The sequence below is a fragment of the Macrobrachium rosenbergii genome, chromosome 23 (genome assembly GCF_040412425.1).
Source record: "Macrobrachium rosenbergii isolate ZJJX-2024 chromosome 23, ASM4041242v1, whole genome shotgun sequence".
Taxonomy (NCBI): Eukaryota; Metazoa; Arthropoda; class Malacostraca; order Decapoda; family Palaemonidae; genus Macrobrachium; species Macrobrachium rosenbergii.
Genome location: NC_089763.1, coordinates 60,976,395 through 60,982,687, shown reverse-complemented (window position 1 = coordinate 60,982,687; position 6,293 = coordinate 60,976,395).

The following is a 6,293-nucleotide window of genomic DNA, read 5'->3' as shown; positions in this document are numbered from 1 at the left end:
TCTACTGTGTTTCTGTGTACCTATATCCTAATGACTATCACCATTCACACATCACTCCTCTGTGTGAATTCATAACACTGAAAAATTTAGTGTTTTACCGTTGCCACCAAAAACATCTGTAGCCAGACTTACCTGAAAGTGTTGGTAGATGTGGGCGAGTGATCCTCTCTCTCTCTCTCTCTCTCTCTCTCTCTCTCTCTCTCTCTCTCTCAGGAATACTAAGCCCTACATCTGATGTGTATAAATCATAAACAAAATAACATAAGGCAGGTCAGATATGATAAATGAACATAATATTAAAACAGAAAGAAAAGGTAAATGAATATCTTCCCAAACATGTTATTAGCAACATCTCAACCCCCAGTCACAATCACTATTCATTCCCCATTCTAATTATGCATCTTTTTGTAACCAGTTCACTTAAGTGGCCATGTTCACTTGTTGGTGTGTTTACACATGTCTACCCATGCCTGTGCATGTGCATGACCTTGCATGGCAATGCATGACTATCCATGAAACATCTGTAGAGAGAGAGAAATCATCTCTCATTAGTATTAACACCAAATCAGTTCACATTAACTGCATTACCCCACATAGAAATAAATGTTAAAAGAAATGATAAGCCACTAAAATGTGATTTTACTGTTCATCTTTAATACTTACCCTTACAGCAGGGAAACCCAGTCCTAGAGTCCTCACACTTTGGCTCCTCCAAAACGAGTGTATGGCTTTTCACAAAAGCTCTCAACACTTAACCTATATGCCACTTTTCATTACCGACAAATGCACAAACTCCTTCACAGCACACCATATTCGGGTTCTAACCAGACCAAGCTTCTACAGCATTTGAAACAAAATGCTGATGAGCTCTTCTGGCCATGTATCGCTGACACAGCTGTATCTAAAGGTGACTTACATTTGGGCACTCCTTGCTGAGCTCCGCAGATCATCAGGCATTCACTTATGTAAAGTCCCTGCTCAAAGTGTTCTCTGTTGAGAACATCCCGTTTTCTGTGGTGCCTTCACATCGACCTAAGGTAGATCAGAATATATATTTATCACCATAATGGTAAATTGTATATATGTTGTCTTCTAAACAATCATGCTTTATGTACAAGTAACGAGTTATTTATGCTATGTGTCAAACATTATTGATCACTATGTTCTCTGTATGAACCTGCCCTGTTTTTGTAAGAAATTAGTTTGGCCTCAGGTCACCTGTAAATCTTTGTACCAGCGGTCTCTGCGAACTACACAGACGTCTGCACCCCGCTTTATAAGCAGCTCACTTCATCAATAAACCAGCAATACTTGTCTTCCTGCTCATTATTTCGCACCTCTTTCACAGTGGCAATCCTCGGAGTGGTTCCCGGAAGCCATTAATGGACTCAAACAGCGACTAAGTCTTGGCCCAATAAACCTAATCCACGCCCCTAACGGACTAACTACGACACTCTAACAAAGTGTTCGGGCGTAACCGTCCCTCGTCGGCAGGTCGCCAGCATCATTAGCGGACCCACATGGCACGTTCCCCCAGCGTGTATTGGCGCGAGTATTCCCTCACACCCCAAGTAAGAGTGCGAAATGAGCATGGACGCAGACATTCCCAACCACATACAAATTACTGCGAACCTCTCGGAAGCAGACACCTCCCTTCGCAACCCCCTCCCGCGTGCACCTCCACACAGGTACCGCCACCCCACATGATGACCCCCCCCTGATGGACCAACCAAAGACGGCCCTTAACATAAGGCTGCCGCCATTCACCAGGGAGAACGCAGCATCCTGGCTGTATAGGGGCGAGGGGCAATTCAGAATAGCAGGCTTTACTTATGAGGTGTTAAAGGCGGACATCGCCATTAACACCCTCCCGAAGGAGATATATAAGATGATCGCCCCATGGTTGATGACGAAATTGGGCCCCGCCACCTTCCAAGAACTGAAATCCACTCTCGTCGAGACCTGCTCCCTGCTGGTCTCTGAGAGAGCTGCCCACACCCTCGACCTCGCCCTCAACCCCCGGCTGGAGGGAAACCTCTTGGAAGTATGGCACACCCTCCAGGACCTCCTCCTCCTCCCCGAGACTGACAGCAGTGGCAGGTGCAAAGAAATCAGTCTGTTGAGGGAGATCTTCCTGCAGCAGCTACTGCCGGAGGTCTGTGGGTAGATCACGGACACCTACACCCTGCCAGTCGAGGACCTAATCAGGTTGGTGCACCAGCTGATGGACTCCACGAAGGTGGCCAAGAGGGCGACCATGCCCGCACACTCCGCCAACTGCCTCCTGCCTGAGGACCCCACCATGGAGCCCGTCAACGCCATTGAGCAGAAAAGGCCGTCCCACCAGCAGAAGAGGGAGGGGCCAGGACTTTGCTACTTCCACCGGAGGTTCGGGAGAGCTGCCCGGAGGTGCGAAGCCCCCCACCCTTTCTTCCCTTCAAAAAATAGAGGAGGCAAAAACCAGAAGGTCCTGCAGCGCCTGCAGGAAAGTGGCCTCGTCATCAGGTTTGACAAATGCACCTTTGGCATCGAGAAGGTGGAGTTCCTGAGCCATGAGATATTCCCAGATGGCGCCCGCCCAATGTCATCGAAGGTCGAAGCCATCAAGAAGTTCCCCACCCCTACCTCCATCCAGGGCCGTACAAGAATTCCTTGGGATGGTCAACTACTACAGAAGATTCATCCTGGGGATTGCTCACACCATGGCCCCCCTGACAGAGGTCCTGAAGGGACATCCAAAGACCTTAGTGTGAGGCCCCGACCAGCAGAAGGCTTTCCTCCAGACGAAGGCCTCCCTTGCCAAAGCAACATCTTTAGCCCACCAGGACCCCAGCTCTCCCCTCCAGCTGACGATGGATGCCAGCAACATCGCCTGCGGAGCAGTCCTGGAGCAGGTCATCACAGGGACCCCTCAGCCCATCGCCTTCTTCAGTAGGAGGCTAAATGCCTCCGAGTCCGGTTACAGCCTTCAGCCGGGAACTCTTCACAGCATACCAGGCAGTACGGCACCTCAAGTTCCTCCTGGAGGGGACACATCCTTCACAATTTGGACCAACCACCAGCCGCTGGTCCATGCCTTCACAAAGCTGGGGGACACATGGTTCTCTAGGCAGCAGCAGCACCTCGCAGCCATCGCGGAGTTCACCTGCACCATTAAGTACCTCCCCGGCAGGAAGAACCCGGTAGCTGACGCCCTCTCGGGGATTGAGATCGATTCAGTACAGCTCAGGATCGACTACGAGGACCTCGACTGCGAACAAGCTGCTGACCCTGAGACCCCAGCCTACCGTATAGCCGTCACATCGCTGAAGTGGGAGGACTTGCCCTTCGGCTCAGGAGGATCAACATTACTGAGCGATGTCAGTACCGGATGACCCCACCCCCTGGTACCCGCCTCCAGACGTCGGCTGGTCTTCGACATCATCCATAGCCTATCCCACCCCTCCAGGCTGCTGATGGAGAAGTTCATCTGGTACGGCATACGGAAAGATGCAACGGCCTGGGCAAGACAGTGTGTGCAGTGTTAGGCAAGCAAAGTTGTATGGGACACCGAATCGGGAATGGGGGAATTCCCCTAGCCAAAGAGACACTTTGGGCACATCCACGTCGACATAGTGGGTCCTCTTTCCCCATCAGGAGGAGCCAGATACCTTCTGACAGTCATCGACTGCTCCACCAGGTGGCCCGAAGCTATGCCCATGGAAGAAGTCACCACCAGTGCATGCGTGGAAGCCCTCCTCTCCAGCTGGATCAGCTGGTTCAGTGTCCCAGATGAAATAACAACATACAGGGAACCGGCTTTCCTGTCTGAGCTGTGGACCACCCTGGCACGCCTAATGAGGACCACTCACCATAGCACCACTGCCTACAACCCTGCAGCCAACGGAATGGTGGAAAGGTTCCACGGGTCTCTGAAGGTGTCCCTCATGGCTCATTGCTCCTCCGAAAATTGGAAGTACCAGGTGCCCTGGGTCCTCCTTGGGTTGAGGACTGCCCCCATTGCCAACGGCGACCCCTTATCAGCAGAAAAAGCCTACGAGGAGACCCTGGTAGTCCTGGGGGAACTCGTCGCAGAGGACAGGGATGACATAGGGATGCAAAGGCTCCGTGACAGGGTTGGAAAGTTCGCCCCCTGCCAAAGGACATTCACCGACAGGACGTCCCCCTTCATGCCCCCTGGGCTGTCCTCCGCCACCCATGTGTTCGTCAGGGATGACGCCGTACACCCACCCTTGACTAGACCCTACAGAGGACCTTTCCTTGTACTGGAAAGGAACAAGAAGGCATTCCAAATATCCAACCATGTGTGGGAGGACTGGGTATCAATAAATTGTCTCAAACCCGCATTCCTGCAGGATGCGGCAGCCCCTCGAACAATCTCGGGTGCAGGAAGGAGGCGTGGGCGTCCCCGGAAAACCCAGAAACTGGACAGAAAGGCACCCCAACAAACCGCTGTAGAGGACACTGGGGAAGGCGACCACCCTCTCCAGTTGACATCGAGAAAGCTAGGCGCCCTTCGTTGCCCCAGCAGATACCTGGTTTAATCAGACGTTGCCTCTGTTTTGGGGGGAGGGAGTATTGTGAAGTCCCCACTCAACGCTTCTCTGTTGAGAACATCCCGTTTTCTGCTGTGCCTTCACATCGACCTAAGGTAGATCAGAATATATATTTATCACCATAATTGTAGATTGTATATATGTTGTCTTTCTAAACAATCAAGCTTTATGTACAAGTAACGAGTGATTTATGTTATGTGTCAGACATTATTGATCACTATGTTCTCTGTATGAACCTGCCCTGTTTTTGTAAAAAATTAGTTTGACCTCAGGTCACCTGTAAATCTTTGTACCAGCGGTCTCTGTGAACTACACAGACGTCCGCATTCCGCTTTATAAGCAGCTCGCTTCATCAATAAACCAGCTGTACTTGTCTTCCTGCTCATTATTTCGCACCTCTCTCACACCTCTGCACTGGAATGAGCTGAACACTACATTGTCACATGGTGACACATAATTATAGAAACATATGGGATATGTGGTTGCCTGACTTCTGCACCATCAATAGTGATACTTGTTCCCACAACTTGTGCATGATTGGTTGGAGGAAAGAGCTTGTGGGTACAAAACTCATGGGTGTAAACACTTTTTCCCATAAAAAATAATGGGAAAGGGATTAATTGTTTTCTGGCCCTAAAATGACCCCAAAAAGGCATTTTTAGGCATAAAAACAGAGCTTTTGGTGACAATATAAATAGTATTGAGTGAGAAATACTGAATTTGCCAACATATTAGATGCACTTTTTTATTTTTAAATGTATCAAAAAACTGCCGTAGGCTATGGCATGCACACTGGGTAGGTGTAAAATTGTTGCTAATAATAAAACATTGAAAAACAAGCCTAATTATTACAGTAAATTGTGTTACTGGAATTAAGTATGAAATCACCTTTAAATGACACTAAAAGAAATTTACCATAAATTTACAAAGTTTATGTGTTACCGCAACAGACCACTGGGATGGCGTTATGATTTTGTTTACATCTATTCATTGCAAATGGCTGATAGGCTAACTGCCGAAGTATCGTAAGCAATTTTTCATAAGCTTGTGATAACAGACTGATAATTCGGCTTGTTTTCAATATGTATTTTATCATAAATATTAAAATATTGAAAACAAGCCGCTAACTGCTGATGTATCATAAGCAATTTTTCATAATTTTGTGATAGGCGACTGATAATTTGACTCTTGTGCTCGTGGGTACAATGAAATTTTATTAAATAAAAGTGCTTGTGCCTCTAGTTACTTGTGTCTCCTTACACTTGTGGGTATAGGCTCCACCGTAATGGGTTTGTATGTGATTACATGATAAGGCTGGAAAAACCATGTAAAATGCTAGAGACAAAAAGACCTGGCTATTGTAATAAAAAGGTTTATATTGTCTGTCCCTTTCTCCCCTTGTCAAGAGGAAGGGAGGAAAAGCATCCTTAAATTAAAACCAAATTAATTAAGGATTGGTGCCAGGTTGTGTAACTTACTTGCACACCTCATCAGTCCAGCATGTTCTCACCAGCACTCCTACTCTCTGTCCTAAGTGAGAGAAAAAAAAGTGGAGGGGGACCAGCTACATACTCTCCCTTGCTCTCTGAATACCTTAGATGAGGTACTACCAGTCCCATTAGGGGAGCTGGGCTAGCTACACAACTTATTGAGCAGCACCACAGGACCAAAGGAAAATGTGTCTAAGGACCTGTGGGCCAATGTCCCACAGGTAAAAGGAAGTGACCAAACCCCTGT